We start from the raw sequence: 16,797 nt of genomic DNA, 5'->3' as shown, positions 1-16,797 counted from the left end.
CAATCCATATAGCGGCCACTAGTGGGTAAAACTCAGAACTGCACCTGTAGGGACTTAGTGCAGAAAGGCATCAGGCCCTAACAGTACGCCCCCTTAAACAAAGCGGATTCCAGACGCTTTTTTTTTTCTCTCCCCAATCTAGACAGCAGATCTTTTCTTCTTACGGGCTTTGGAACGATGACTTTTCTTTTCAGATGCAGGTGTCCGGACCGGAGCTGAGCACATAGCTGCTTCAGGAGCTGGAATAACGGCAGATGCTGGAGCTTGCATTAGAGATAATGTTGGTTCCGGTGAAGACATAGAAGCTTCTATGGTATCAGAGGCTGGGTCAAAAAGAGAAGGTGGTCCAAATTTCTTTGCCACTGCACCGATGAAGATACTGGTATGGTAGAGAATGGGGTGATCAGATTCTATCAATGACAGCGCCCACTCCAGAGCCTTTCCTTTAAAACCCATTAGTATGGTAGCTACTTGATTATAGCTATTGGCATAATAAGTAGGATTGAAACAGAAATTATTGAAACACTGCCGTGTAAGAGCACAAAATTGATCCAGGTCCCCATCAAAAGGCAGAGGCTGAAACATGGGAAGGTTACAGGCGGTAGCCTTGGCAATTATAGCACAGGAATCTATGGCTGGGCACTCTGAAGACTTTGGATGTGAGTTAGCAGCTGTTTCCTCGGACTGGGCACCCGACTCAGAAGGCCCGGACTGGGCACAGAGCTTGGAGAACTCAGATTGAGCACATACATCAGAAGGCCCGGACTGGGCACACGGCTTAGAGAACTCGGGTTGAGCACATATATCTGAAGGCCCGGACTGGGCACACAGCTTGGAGAACTCGGGTTGAGCACATATATCTGAAGGCCCGGACTGGGCACACAGCTTGAACTGGACAGCAGTAGGAGAAGCTTCAGAACAGACAACACTGTGAGGAGCCTCAGACGCGGCAGCACTGTGAGGAGCCTCGGACGCGGCAGCACTGTGAGGAGCCTCGGACGCAGCAGCACTGTGAGGAGCCTCGGACGCAGCAGCACTGTGAGGAGCCCCAGATGCGGAAGCACTGTGAGGAGCCCCAGACGCGGCAGCACTGTGAGGAGCCTCGGACGCGGCAGCACTGAGTAAAAACTTGGGCTGGACCGCACTGACTGGCAACTCGGGCTGGACCGCACAGACTGGCAACTCGGGCTGGACCGCACAGTCTGGCAACTCGGGCTGGACCGCACAGACTGGCAACTCGGGCTGGACCGCACAGACTGGCAACTCGGGCTGGACCTTCAATAATGATGTCTTTGGAGCGGACTGAAAGGGTAACGCCCTCTCTGAAGCAGATAGTATCTCGGGACTGGAAACAGAGGCTGGAAGCATGGCACTGGAAGCAGGAGCTGGAAGGTTGGCACTGGAAACAGGAGCTTGCACCTCAGGACAGGAGGCAGAGGCTGGCACCTCAGGACAGGAGGCAGAGGCTGGCACCTCAGGACAGGAGGCAGAGGCTGGCACCTCAGGACAGGAGGCAGAGGCTGGAAGCTTGGCACTGGAGGCAGGAGCTGGAAGCTTGGCACTGGAGGCAGGAGCTTGCACCATAGAGCGGGGGGCAGAAATAAATGATGGAACATAAACAAATTTGGAATGCAGGGAGGAAACAACAAGAGATGGATCAATAGGCTGACGTGGTCTACGTATAGGACAGTCCTGTAAGAAGTGCTCTTTGCTGGCACAATACAGACACAATTTGTTTGTTATTCTGCGTCGCCGCTCCTCTTCGGAGAGATGGGGGCGTGGACCACCTGTGAACCGGGATTTAGTTAAACCATAGTTCTTAGTAAACGGCAAATTTGTAGGAGCACAATTACAGCGTGCTGCTTGCACAGATTCCACAGCAGAGAGGGTTGGTGGAGACAAATCACTTGCTTCTGCATTAGAAGAGACAGAGTCTGACAGCCTCCTGAGTGGGTCCATAAGCAAAGTAGAAAATTTTGCCAGCTGGGAGCGTAGCAGGATTATGTCCATTTGTAATGCCTGTAGCATAAATGAGTCCGAAAAAGCTGACACAGGTGTGGCCCCAGCAAGATCCATGAGATTGGGCTGGTTCATTCTGTCACGGCTCTCAGGTGAATTCCACAATATAATTGCACAGCAACAGTAATGATGGTAAACTTAAATATTTATTGTGAATACAGACAGGGGTGGATCTCAGTGGCTGAAGGGCCAGGCAAGGCAAGAAACAAAATGTCCAGAAATAATATTGAAAACAAAAGTCTTTTAAACTTGCCAGGCTCCAGAGATGCAGAGTTAAGTCAGAGTCCAAAATCCAGGTAATTATAAATAAATCCAGAGCTGTAACATAAACAGAGTTCCAGAGCTGAAACACAAACAGATATCCAGAGCTGTAACACATACAATGAACCAGCAGGGAATGATTAACACGGGTCAGTCTTTATGGTCTGGTGATCAGCAAAACACTTAACAGCTGAGTGAGGACACACAATCCATATAACGGCCACTAGTGGGTAAAACTCAGAACTGCACCTGTAGGGACTTAGGGGCACATTTATCATGTATCGGACAAAACGAGAAATACTTATCAATCCTTATCGCATGGATAAGGATTGATGTATTTCTCAAATTTATTAAAAATGGAACACAGAAACAGCAGTTCCGAAAAACTGCTGTTTCTGTGATAAAAAAAACAACATACTCACCACTGCCTCTTCGGTCGCGCTGGCTCCGGATCTCCTCCTCTTCGGCTTACTTTCTCTTCTTCATGCTACTGCGCATGTGCCGACCGGAGAACTTGAGGCTGTGACAGGGAGGGATCACAAGATCGCTCCCTGCGCATGCGCTGTCCAACTCTGCTCTCCGGAGCAGAGCTGGACATACCGAAGAACACAAGTTTTACCAGCATTTCCTATGATGTACGCCAGCTTCAGCATTAACACAACAAGTTCCCGAAAAAAACATTTTTTCGGGACTTGTTAGATTGCGGCCAGGAGCAGTCACCATTCTGTTGAATGGTGATTGCTCGCAAAAACGATCAGGAGTGCAAAGCAGCAGATATCAATGACACCGCTGAGTGGTTGGAAATAGATCTAGTCCAGGCCTGGCTAACCTGTGGCTCTCCAGGTGTTGTGAAGCCACAAGACCCAGCATGCTTTGCCAGTAGATAGCCAGCCAACCAGTCAGTAGTTGGCAGGGCATACTGGGACTTGTAGTTTCACAACATCCGGAGAGTATACAGATGGTAGGAGGGGGCATACATGCCAACTTTTGAAACGTGGCATGAATGCTGGAGAGCCACAGGTTGGCAAGGCCTCATATAGTCTAATACACATAGGCACTATTACTACTAACACACTGGATGATTATAGCCCTGTTAAAGTTATCAGATATGTTGTTTAATATGTCTGATCATTATTAATGTTTTAAAAGTGCAATTACTTATACAATAAACTAGTAGTGTCATGTTGAGCTCTACAAAGTTAATTCAATTGTATTAATTGTCTTACTTCCTGAATATGCAAAGGACTCAAATTCAGAGTATTCTAAAGTGTCACCTTTATTGCTTTTAAAATATACAGTAATTTAAAAAACAAAACAAAAAAACTTACCTTTGTCGTGATCTTATTTTTCTAATTGCACCCAATAATGTCACTGATTGCCCACCCATATCACTCCGCAAACTGTGTTCACTATGTTTATTCCTATGGGCTGATTGGCGAGCTCCGAGATCCCACAATCAGGCGAGCTCCGAGATCCCACAATATCAGTTTTGAGAACCCTCATTTGATCTCAGCTCAGGTCTGATTCAAGGTACACAAAACAAACGCAATGTGAAGTTCTTTTTAAACGTACATGACACACGTATACACACATCCGTATTCAACAAGGAGCAGATGTGAAGACGTGTGGTAAAGAAGACAGATGTAGATCTGCTCTGCTTTACTAGACTGGACACTTCAGGATACGTACAATACATATGAGGAATATATACTCAGAAATGAACGCACAGAAGAAAAAAGTATTCAACTAATGTCACCTGTTAATAATATAGTCATTAATGACTAAACATAAAAAAAAAAAATTTGGCATTTTGTTTTGTACCTTAGAGATTCCCAGAACTGGAATCGGACACTGCTGTATGCACTCAAACCTGGCACGCGCCTTCCCCACCTGGTTCTCTATCTGAAATTGTAGGCTATTTTAAGTATCCTTTGCGCTCAAACATGAATTGGAAGTTGCTGCGTTCTGTGGCGTATTGTCCGGTTCTGGGCATGCGCAGAGTAATTATGCGCATTATAAAAAATAAAAAAAATCGGCATTTATGCTCTTTAATAAATCAAACCCACAATAAATACAATGTGCAAGGTCATATGAATGGGCATTCAGTGACATCACAAACATTACAAACAGGAATAGCAGCAAAAATGGGTCAAAAATTAATGATATTCTAATCATTTCAAGTTGTATTAAGGGAAAATATTGTAGCAGATGAAAAAAAATTATCTTGATTTAAAACAAAGAGGGTTCAAAAAAACAAATCATTGCTTATGTAATAGAGGTTCAGAATTCAGAAGCCATCTATACTGCAATAATATACCAGATAGATAACTATATCTATAATTCTTACCACTACTATTAAATAGAAAATTAGAACACAACATTTCCTCTCTCTCTTTATTTATATATATATATACATATTTGAAAATTTAGAAGTGGTGGTTTGAAAGCTGTAATGGGAATGTAACGGGAATATACACCCCCACTTCAATCACTGTCCACTGCTCTTCACACAAAATAATATATTTTAAATTGAATCTCCTAAGAAGTCTTTTCTTCATTGTTGTCACCATTGCTTAAATTTCTGCTGGAATTTATTGATCCTTCAGCAATGACTCCATTTTCAAGTTTATTATTTTAACAAACAGGATCACTTTTGATCCAGGCACAGAACTAATATCCACTGTGACTTCTTGAAAAATCTGTTGCTTTTTCAGCAACTGTCCATCCATGTAATGTCAAGGTATTCAGTGCTGTGTGTAGCACGACTAAGGTGGTAACTACTGCATCATTTACCTTGACCATCCTGGATATCATATCCAAAGTAGAGATGCTTAGACTCGGATCCTCGGAAACCGAACACACCCGTGCTTTTTCGGATTCCAAACGAGGATCTTGCGAGTTTTGGAATCTATAAATACTGCTCTCCACGGCGATCTAGCGCCATTTGAGAGAGGGATACAGTAGGGGTAGCATAGAGTGTAAAGCAGTTGGGCAGCCAAAGTTAGAGAATTGAAAGAGGAGGGTGGTAGCAGTGTTAAAGAAAGTAATAATCAGTGACATTCAGGAGAGCTCCATAGCTCCAGTGTTAAATCTCATTGCAGAAAAATACAAATACTATTGCTGCTGGCAGGGTTGGTGTAATTCTGCAGTCCAATTCTACTGTGTTATATAGGTAACACACAAAAAGGAGAGCTCCATTGCTAATTCTCATTGCAGAAAAATACAAATACTAATGCTGTTAGGGTTGGTGTAATTCTGCAGTCAAATTCTACTGTGTTATATAGGTAACACACTAAAAGGAGAACTGTGTTGGTAATTCTCATTGCATAAAAATAAAAAAACTAGTGCTGGTTCAATTCTGCAGTAAAATTCTACAGTGTTATATAGGTAACACAAAAATGAGAGCTGCGTTGCTAATTGTCATTGCTGAAATACAAATACTAGTCCTTGCAGGCTTTTCTTCTGAATTTGCACCAAAAAGTGTACGGTGTTATATACACCCAAAGACAAGAGCTCCATTGCTCCATTGCTAATTGTCATTGCTGAAATACAAATACTAGTCCTTTCATGCTTTTCTTCTGAGTTTTCAGGCAAATTCAGAAGTGTTGTATAGGTAACAGACGAAGAGGAGTGCTCCATTGCTAAGAGTCATTGCTGAAATACAAATAGGAGGGCTAGCAGGCTTGTCTTCTGAATTTGCAGGCAAATTCTACTGCGTTATATAAGTAACAGACAAAGAGGAGTGCTCCATTGCTAAGAGTCATTGCTGAAATAGAAATTATAGGGCTGGCTGGCTTGGTCTAAATCTGCAGTTACATTTTACTGTACTATAGCTCACTCAGAAACAGGAGAGGTGGCAGGGATCAGTGCTGAAATAGAAATAGAAATAACAGGGCTGTCAGTGTTCTTCAAAGTCTCCAGTGACATTGTATTGTGCCATAGCTCATACAGAAACAGGAGGGGTGACATTGTTGTTGTCACTCTCCAGTCTCAGTCATGATGATACTAATCCCTCTACCTCATGTGCTAAAGCCTATGTTGAAGTGCATAGTGGTTTTAAGTCAGGGAAACAAAAATGTAAATAAAAAGCTTGTACCTTTTTAAAGAAAAAAAAACCTCTCTAAAAAAGGTGAAAGTTTACTGTAGAAAAACATAAAATTGCCAAGATACCATTCTACCCAAAATATTCCCAGGCATAACAGCATGAGGTAGCTCCCTTCTCTTAGCTAGATTTCAGCACCTGCAATCTACACTGTCACACTGTCATCATATTCACCCTCATCATTGTATACATCTTCCCTTAAACAATACTAATTCATCCCCACTGGAATCCACCATCACAGAAGTCTGTGTACTTGTAATTGTTGATAATGGCCTTCCTCATGGAATTTGTAGTTCATTTTATGGCAGAGCTGTCACCATTTTTGGGCAATTCTTTTAAAGCAAATGTCAAAATGTTGTGCTGACTCATCTGCATCATCACTAGGTGTCTTGGGAAAGCTAAGTTTTTTCCAAGAAACAGTTGCCAGAGAAACTGAAGGCGGAGACGTCATTACAAGATGTTGATAGCTTTTGGATAGTGGCGAAGCGAATTAAGTCCTAGATCTACAATTACAATATAGTTAGCGGATTTGCTTAGTTTAATTTCATCCTTCAATTTCTCTAGCTGCTTCTCAAAAAGTATAATTAAGGCAATCACTTGACTCAAGCTAACCGTGTCTGCACTCTCTTCACAGGTGACTACTTCGCTGGACTAAAGTACATTCCCCCTCAAATTCTAGTCTTCTTGCAGCTGCTGCATTCTCCTACATGTTGTTGCAGAATCCCGAAAATGACCCTAAATTTTTCGGGACACAGACAGCATCTCCTGCATGTCATTGTCATTTTTTAAAAAGTTCTGTAACACCAAGTTGATTGTGTGAGCAAAACAGGAAATGTGATGGAATTCCCCCACTGTAATGCTCTAACAATATTGGTGGCGTTATCAGAAATCACATATCCTCAGGAGAGTCCAAGCAGGATTAGCCATGTTGCAATGACATCCCTTACTTTTGTAACAGATTGTCAGCTGTATGCCTCTTAGTGAAGCCGGTGATACACAGAGTAGCCTACTTCTGAAAAATGTGACGTACTTGGGTACATGCTGCTGCTGTCCCTGCTGATGAAGGCGAATCACCAACCCAGTGGGCTGTCACAGTCATATAATCTATACTTTGCCCAGTTCTGCTTGTACACATATCTGTGGTTAAGTGTACAGTGGGTAGAATGGCATTTTGTAGCCCAATAATTACATTTTTGCGAACTTTCTGGTAGAGGTGAGGAATTGCTTTTCTAGTAAAATGGTGTCGTGATGGAATTTGGTTATAGGGACAGAAGACCTCAAGTAACTGTCTAAAACCAGCTGCATTAATAGTGGACATTGGACGCAGATCTAATACTAGCATAGTCCTTATGGCATCTGTGATCTGCTTTGCGACTGGATGACAGCTTTCTTACTTTCTTTATCTAGCAAAGTATTGTTTAACAGTCAATTGTTGTAAACTACTAGTAGTATTCTTCTGGGTTGAAGATCGACCCCCAGCAGCAGCAGCAGCAGCAGCAGCAGCAGTGGCCCTAACGCTCAATAATTCTTCAGAGAAATCATGGCTAGTGGAGGAGTCATCTAGCCATAACAACTTGGATGCAGGACGAACTCCCATCACTTGTGAGGATATTGATGATGAAGGTGTTGGGGGTGTAGATTGCAGGTGCTGGGATCTAGATGAGAGAAGGGAGGTAGATGATGCTGGACTGCTTGTTGTTATTTTTTTAACATAAGTTTCTGATTTTCCCAACAGTTTTCCATGAACTCGCTTTAAATGCCGTAACATGGATGAGGATCCTAGATGGTTAAGGTCCCTACCTCTACTGAGTGTGGCTTTACAAATGCTACAAATGGCAAGACAACTGTTGTCAGGATTTGTGTTAAAATAATTGCACACATAAGAGGTGGATTTTTGGACTTAGGCTCAGGCATGACAATGGTCTTTTTCTTATCACTGGCAAGAACTGCTGCAATCTTTGTTTAAAAGTGTATGAAAATAATATTGTGACCTGTGAGGTGGTCAAAATTGATTGCAAATTACATTAAATTAGTGTTAGTGAGGTTAATAATAATGTAGGATCAAAAAATTTGTCTAAAAAAATACAGATCCAAAACCAAAACCAAGACCAAAACACACATGGGTGGTTTTGCCAAAACCAAAACATGAAGCTAATCCAGATCCAAAACCAAAACTAGTTCACGGGGGTCAGTGAGCAACTCTAATCCAAAATAAAGAACAATCTAGTAGAAATATTCTGGGTGAGTTTCAGCTCTGGTAGTCCCATCTGTTTCTGTGTGTCATACAATTTTGTAAGGCCATGGAAACTTTTTTGAAAAATTCAAAGATGCCTTTAATCGTTATAATGATATGAGTCCATAAACAGAAATTCCAGCCTGAACTATCACCTTCATACAATGTATGAAACAGAATACATGTCGCTAGTTGCACATGCTGACACCCGTCACAATGTTAGCCATTAGTCTGTAATTAAGCAAACTGTGTCAGCTTCTTGCAAATTGAAGAGTTAAAGAGCAAATTAAAGAGCACTTTCTGTAAAGTGCTTTTGTAGAGCTGTAATAGCAAACTGCTAGACTCAGTTTTCCTTAGGGAGGATTGTATCCTGGGCTAAGTATATGGACAACCCTTTCTCCTTCACAATGCTCAATGGGTGGAATCCCATAATAATACATTTTAGCAGTCTATTGCTGCCGAAGTAGCCACCTATGGTAGTTTGTTACTTAGTTTGGACAGTTGGAACACTTGAGGAAAAAACTGTAGCAAGTTGATTTAAATTTGCAGTTGTACTTGTACCTTGTGATGGTTCAAGTGGATTGTCTCGAACTTCACATTTTTTCTTGCATGAGACACTGTGGGTATTGGTAGTTCACTCCAAGTAGTGGATATTGTTGAATGTTTAGTTTTTAAATGATGTAACAACTGAGTGACAAGCTACACTTATTTCATTTGCATAGGAATATGATGCTTTTTTTCTCATCTCCACTAAGTGTAAAACAATTCCATATCTGGCTTCTCTTTCGCTTCAATGAATTGTCTGTGCTTAATATGCACACTTATAGTTGCTTCAATCACTAATGAACACTATTAGTCAGAATCAGTAATATAAACTTAAAAACTAAAGTTCAATAGACAATGAGGTATAAATTCATACCTCCCAACCATCCTGATTTGGGCTGAACAGTCCTGATTTGACAGCTTTTTCCAGCGGGTGGGAAATTTGGGAGGCAGAGAAGTGGTGAACGTGTAGCACACGCACTGGTGTTGCACACAGCAGTGGAGGTGTTTGGAGGGAAGGAGAGTACAGCCTAGCACTTCAAAATCACTTGGCACGCCCCCTCGGTGTGGCCACTCCCCTAACGTGACTTAAGCATGCCATCATTGAGATATGGTCACGCCCTATCGCGATGCCAGATACACAAATGTTGGAAGGTATGCAAATGACTGTCAACCTTATAACCTGGAATTATTGGCAGTTAGTCTATTTGGTGACAGACAGTATAGAATGCCACTGTTAAAGATTTAAATCAGAACAAGCAGAAGATATCTGGTGGAGTAAACAGAACTACAGTATAGACCAGTGGTTCCCAAACTTTCTCAGGTCGAGGCACCCTTAGGCTCACCATAATTTTTGCAAGGCACCCCTAAGTCAAAATAATTATCATCATCATCATCATTTATTTATATAGCGCCACTAATTCCGCAGCGCTGTACAGAGAACTCACTCACATCAGTCCCTGTCCCATTGGAGCTTACAGTCTAAATTCCCTAATATAGACACACACACACAGACATTACCGGGTAGTCCCGTCTTTTACGTAGTTGGGTCAAAATAACGTAAGATGTATTTAGGCCCCTTCACCATCACATTGTGCCCCTTCATCATATCACTGTGCCCATTCATCATATCACTGCGCCCATTCACCATATCACTCTGTATCCCCTTCACTATATCACTCTATGTCCTCTTTATCAAATCACTGTGTCACCCTTCACCATCTCACACTCTGTGTCCCCCTTCATCATCTCACTCTGTGTCCCCCTTGAGCAACTTTCACACTGTGCCCCCCTTTCATCGTCTCACTCTGTGTCCCCCTTTCATCATCTCACACTCTGTCCCCCTTCACTCTCCGTTCGTTTACTTACCTTCTTTCCTCATTATCTTTCCTGATGTCCTCTCTGCTGTTGCTCCTCACTGACACTGACGGATATGATGACGTGACGCTCGGCAGTCAGTGAGAACAGTGAGGAGGATGATCTGGCGCTGGATTGGCAAATTCTTTTTTTTTTTTTCTTCTTTAGCAAGGCCTGCCACGGCACCCTTGTGACAACACCGCGGCACCCCAGGGAGCCGCGGCGCGCACTTTGGGAACCGCTGGTATAGACTATACCATGCAGCACTCAGCACTGTGAGGAGTCTGATGGTTAATGTATCATGTAACTTGTGAACTATCTGTACTAATATGCTAAAAGAATGAATCATCACATTCTAGTTCAATCAGCTGCACACAGTGCACATGATTGAGCGCGGTATAATTGGTATAGTTTAGAGGTACTGACACATGATGAATGTATATGAAAGAGCTGAAAAGAAGTGCAGCATCTAACATACCTGGGGGGCACTATTGATTACTTGCACCCAGAGCCACCCCTACCCCCTCCACTACGCTGCGCTGACTCCCCTCCACTTTACTCCCCTCCCTTTTCCTCCCCACCTCCTCCCTGGCTGTCGGACGTGATGTCATCATCACGTCCCGACAGTGTCAGTGAGGAGCCCGACAGAAAGGAGCAGCAGCCCGAAGACAAGTGTTAGCTAAGGAAAGCATGGTCTACGGGGGAGAGGGGTGGTGTGGTGCGAGGGGGGGACATTGTGAATCGGGGGGGCAGTGTAATGTAGGGGTGGCAGTGTAATGCAGAGGGGGGGCAGTGCTGTGATCCACAGGGGGGCAGTAGTGTGATGTACAGGGGGACAGTAGTGTGATGCACAGGGGGGGCAGTGGTGTGATGCAAAGGGGGGCAGGGATGGGGGTCAGTGATGTGATGAAGGGACATATGTGTAATGAAGGGACATGCTAGGGCTGTCTATTCGGATTACTTGTCATTTTCATTTGGACTAATAAAGAAAAGAAGATGTCCATTGCGTTTAACAAGTGCATAATACATAGGCTTATTGTGTTTTATTTCCGAAATCTAATACCTTGATACCTCCCATCTAGAAATCCTGTGTTTGCCCCTGGGCAGCAGCGGAGTCTGGACTGTGTTCTGCATCAAACATTGCTGCATCTGGACTGCTGGAGGAGGTAAGGCATTTTTTTTTTATTTTGTTTTACACAAGTCTAGTGAGTGAGGGTCTGGCAAGTGGGTATTTGGTGTGTGTGAAATTCTCTAGGAAATTTTGCAAAGGGCGCCAAGAAACCTTGCACCGTCCCTGAGGGGCATAGCTGCATAGTTAAATTAGAGAAAGAGCAGTGTGTGATTAAGGGGGTCAGTGTGTGCTGCAATGGGGGTCAGAGTGGGCTGCAACGAGGGTAGTGTGTGCTGCAAGGGGCAGATTATGCTGAGGGGCAGAGTGTGCTGCAAGGGGGATGGTGTTCTGCAGTGGGGGGCAGTGTGTGCTACAAGGGGAACAGTGTGTGCTGAAGGGGGACAACAGAGTTGGCTGTAAGGGGGAAAGTATGATGAAGAGGAACTGAGTGTGCTGCAAGTGGGACAGTGTACTGAGGGGCAGAGTGTGATGGAGGGGGGCAGATTGTGATAAAGGGCACATTGTATTGAGGGGGCCATGTGATAAGGGACACAGTGATTTGATGGCTGGGAGGAAGCGGGTCATGAATTGTCCACTGAGTGTTAAGAGACATTTATTTACACATCCTTTTCACTAATGTTATAAATAATGTGTGAGGGGCGGGGGGGGGGAGGTATGCCGCTATAATGTGTGAGGGAGATGTGTGTATGCTGCTGTAATATGTGAGGGGGGGTGTATGCTGCTATAATGTATGAGGGGGGGGGGTGTATGCTGCTATAATATGTGAGGGGATGTACACTGCTATAATATGTGAGGGGGGATGTATGTTGCTATAATGTGTGGTAGTACATGGGTGGGAGGTAGGCAAATAAGTTTATTTATTAAATAGGAATACTATTAATTTAGTGTTGGGGCTGGTTGGAGGGAAATAGATCTATTTATCAAATGTGAATACTATTATTTTAATGTTGGGACTGGAGGGAGGCCTAATTATTAAACATGTGTTCTATTGATTTAACGCTGTGGGTGGTTGGAGTTTTCCAAATTTCATGTACCCATTTTCAATTCAGAATAGGTCCCCCACAATTCCAGCATCCAGACACTTCCTATGCACTGCTGTGCTGTCCCTGGACATCTTATGGTAAGTCATTTTTCATAAATTATAAGTACAGATATAGAAACAGACACTCTCTGTGCGCACATACATAGGGATAGACACTCTTGGCGCGCACATACATAGGCACAGACACTTTGGGACAGACACTTGTGTAAGTGTGTGTCCCAGAGTGTAAGTACAAAATCCGAAGTTGGGGATCTGAGTGAAACCGAGTCATGACTTGGTTTTTTCTGCCAAACAGATCTCAAAAAGAGGCAAAACGTAATTTCCATGATATTTTTTGCAAAATTCTTGTGCGTTTTGGATCGCCATCTTTTGTATATACAGTCCTCCCTCATTCTCTCAAGTGGCATCTTAGAACAGACAGTGTGTAGGGAGGTTAGCTGCGGTGCTCTGCTCATAAATTAGCTTTAACGGTGAACCAGAGACATAAGAAAGCAATAGAATCCTGTCATTATTTTAAAGCAGCTCTGTAGAGAATAGTAGGCTACTAGTTTACTGATCAATTGCTTTAAATTTCAATCTTAAATAGACTTTACACAGCCTAGTGGCTACTGGTTGTTGTAAATTCATTGCATTGCATATATATAATAGTACTAGAAAGTATATACAGACTGAGTTAGATCATACTTGCCAACTTTTTAATCCTCTGCTTCGGGAGATCCTGCAGCTGAGGTCATGTGACAGGGGGTAGGAGGGGGCGTGGTGACGCTAGCTAATGCGCCACTGTAGTACCGCCCCCAGGTGAGAAATGCTAAAATACACAGCATTTCAAAACAGGGGGCCCTGCCCCATCACTTCCGGGAGAATGCCAGAAATTTAGAAGCCTCCCGAAAATTCCGGGAGAGTAGGCAAGTATGAGTTAGATAGGTGAATATCATTCTGAACTAACTAGTATCTTTATTTCTTTGAGAAAAACAGTGCTTTTGCTGCCAGACGTTTAGCAGCAGAATCCAAAAAACAAACAGGCTTCTTTCTTTAAAATTTAAAATAAAGTTTTTCTAGTAAAAGTGATCTTGTCTGGGGCAGTGGCAACTGAAATATTTTATTACAAAACTGGGTGTTTGCGTGTGAGATTCAGCAGCAGTTGCTTACCCCAAAAGAGTCTATATATTATTATATTCTATTTTTTTCTATTTTTCAATACTTTTTTATTTTAGAAGGGTTATTCAGTAAAATATATATTTAAAGTAGGCTGTTTGTGAGGGTCAGCACACAGCTGCAAACCCCCAAAAAGCCCTATATATTTAATATTTTCTATTTTTCAATACTTGTCCATTTTGGAAAGGTCATTTAGTGAAATCTATATTTTAAAAGGGGAGTTTGTGTGTGTGTGTGTGTGTGTGTGTGGTTTTTTTTCTGGGCATTTTCTGCATTCAGTGACCACATGTAGAACATTGCAGCGGCTGCAAAAATATTGTCATCTGCCATGCCACCAACTTAAGCAAGGCCATCGTATAAATTAAACAACAACAAAAAAATTTGTGTAAGTTGAAGGAATAAAAATGTTGAAATGCTATGCACACACTAAATTTGAAACTCTATACAGCAGGCAATATGGAGAATGAAGAGGCAGTACCAACCCAATGTCATTAGATGGCCAGAATATCCAAAGATTCTTCTCCTGTGATGCTCTCCCTTTGGATAGAAAGGCTAACGCCATCTGAAGGGTCGAGCTGCGAATTTTGGAGTTGAAGAGGCTGTGAGCAATACATCATCATCATCATCACCATTTATTTATATAGTGCTACTGATTCCACAGCGCTGTACAGAGAACTCATTCACATCAGTCCCTGCCCCATTGGAGCTTACAGTCTAAATTTCGTAACATTACACACACAGACAGAGAGAGAGGCTAGGGTCAATTTTAATAGCAGCCAATTAACCTACTAGTATGCTTTTGGAGTGTGGGAGGAAACGGAGCACCCAGAGAAAACCCACGCAAACATAGGGAGAACATACAAACTCCACACAGATAAGGCCATGGGCGGGAATTGAACTCATGACCCCAGTGCTGTGAGGCAGAAGTGCTAACCACTTAGCCACAGTGCTGCCCTATATCTGATATCTGCGCGATCCTCTAATAATAAGTAACTTCTTTACTTTAAAATGCGGTAATGCAATTTTCTTAAGATTTAAACCTATGCGGAAGTTTATAAATAGGCCCCTAAATGTTTCCCTATCACCATCCCTGTGTGAGCAGATCAGGTCATGAACTACACTATACTGCCTCCTATGCCCTTAAAATACAGCTACACTGATGTGGAAAAAAGCATGATGAAGTTTATGTACTAATCTACTGCTCGCAAACGCTCTTTCGAACTACACTGAAAAATCAGATTTCAGATTTGTATAGGATTTTTTTTTTTTAAACACATGACACAAATTTTCAGTTTTATCTCATAATGCATATAAGTTACTAACACAGAACACTGTACACTTATTGTAATTTAATCCTACCTCACTGTGTAATGCTTGCCTGAGGAAAAATGTTCAGGTTCACAAGTCTAAAGGGTGTATTTACTATACATTTCCTGGTGCTTTGTAAAGCAACACTTTTATTAAAGACAAAGCCCATCAGGTTTTGTCTTTAATAAAATTGCTGTTGGAAGAAAATGACTTCAAAGTGCCGGGAATCAGTGGTTAGTAAGTATATCCCTAAGGGAAAATTCAATTACAGTAGGAACCTTCACACATTTTTCTGCGCACCTCTATGAAGAATAATAAGCGCCTATTCCTCCCATAACTTTAGCGCAATGTGTCTCTGTGGACACATTGGGTCTGATTCATTAAGGAAAGGTAAGTAAAAAAATTGAGTAAGTAGTCTCCTGGACCAAACCATGTTACAATGCAAGGGGTGCAAATTAGTTTTCTATTTTGCACATAAGTTAAAAACTGATATTTCATGTAGCACACAAATATCAACTTTAAATTTCAGTGAACAAATAAGCTATCAAATATTTGTGTGCTACATGAAAAAACAGACAGTATTTAACTTATTAAAAATGAAGCCATTAAGCTGAATGCAGATAAACGCAGCTGCTTGTCACAAAGCAGGCACGGACATTACAGGATTAACTTTTGGAGGATTGCTGCTTCCGGATGTTAGGGGGTGGAGTAGGAGGAGTTTTTGATATATACCACTGCTTAGGCAGTTCAACTTCCTCTAGTCAACAGGATTTCCTGCTTACCCTCCCCTTTTGTATTAAGTTAGGGTTAGGTAGCAGAGAAAAAGGAAAAGGTTGGCAGGCAGGAGAGCTTTTACAATCAGCGACTAATTCATTCGGTGCTACCGCTGACTGGCCGCGCATCACTGCTCCTTTCAACCCTTGCTCTTGGTACCTCTGTGCGAGGACCCCTTGACCTGCACTGTGCGCGTACATCTTGGGGAGCCCAGAGGGGAGTGGTCACGATGATGCCAGATTTAGCACCGGCCGATCGTAAAGGACTGGGTCCTGGGACCAGTGGTTAGTGCCTGTGGGCCATGCACTGTTCGGTTTCGCTATTAGCTGATTGTATCGCTCTCGGCACCACCCTTTTATAGGTTAATAATAATAATAATAAATAAAAAGTTTACTTTATTTGCCACTGCAAAGTTGTCTGTGTCTTTAGTTGTAGTTAAGAATGTAAAGTGTTAAGATTAACTTTGTTAAGGTATGGTATAATGCTGAGGGAATCAGCAGTATGCAGTTTATGTGCAAAATAGAAAACTAATTTGCACCACTTGCATTGTAACACGGTTTTGTCCAGGAGACTACTTACCCAATTTTTTCACTTAACTTTCCTTAATGAATCAGGCCCTTTGCGTGGAATTGAATCTCTCCTTTAGATTTATAATACGAGCTTTAATGTAATAAATAAAGAAATATTACACTTTAAGTCGCAAAAACGCCCATAAAATAAACCTGGGTCTGATTTCCCCGCAGAGCTATATATCTGCAAGACTTTCTATATTTTTTGAAAACCATGTCAGACATAATTTATGCAAAGTGAACGATAGTAATATGTAATTGTTTAATAAAGATTCCTCCACTTGAATCATGGTTGCCGCGGGG

At 42.4% G+C, this 16,797-nt stretch overlaps 1 protein-coding gene across 1 annotated transcript in view; it reads right to left on the bottom strand.

Moving 5' to 3' along the window:
* The window catches only part of LOC142141621 (uncharacterized), a 939,875-nt gene that overhangs the window by 290,878 nt on the left and 632,200 nt on the right, over positions 1–16,797 (bottom strand). The window lies entirely within an intron of this gene.

This window comes from Mixophyes fleayi, chromosome 2 (assembly GCF_038048845.1).
Source record: "Mixophyes fleayi isolate aMixFle1 chromosome 2, aMixFle1.hap1, whole genome shotgun sequence".
Lineage (NCBI taxonomy): Eukaryota > Metazoa > Chordata > Amphibia > Anura > Limnodynastidae > Mixophyes > Mixophyes fleayi.
This window is presented reverse-complemented; position numbering and strand designations above follow the sequence as displayed.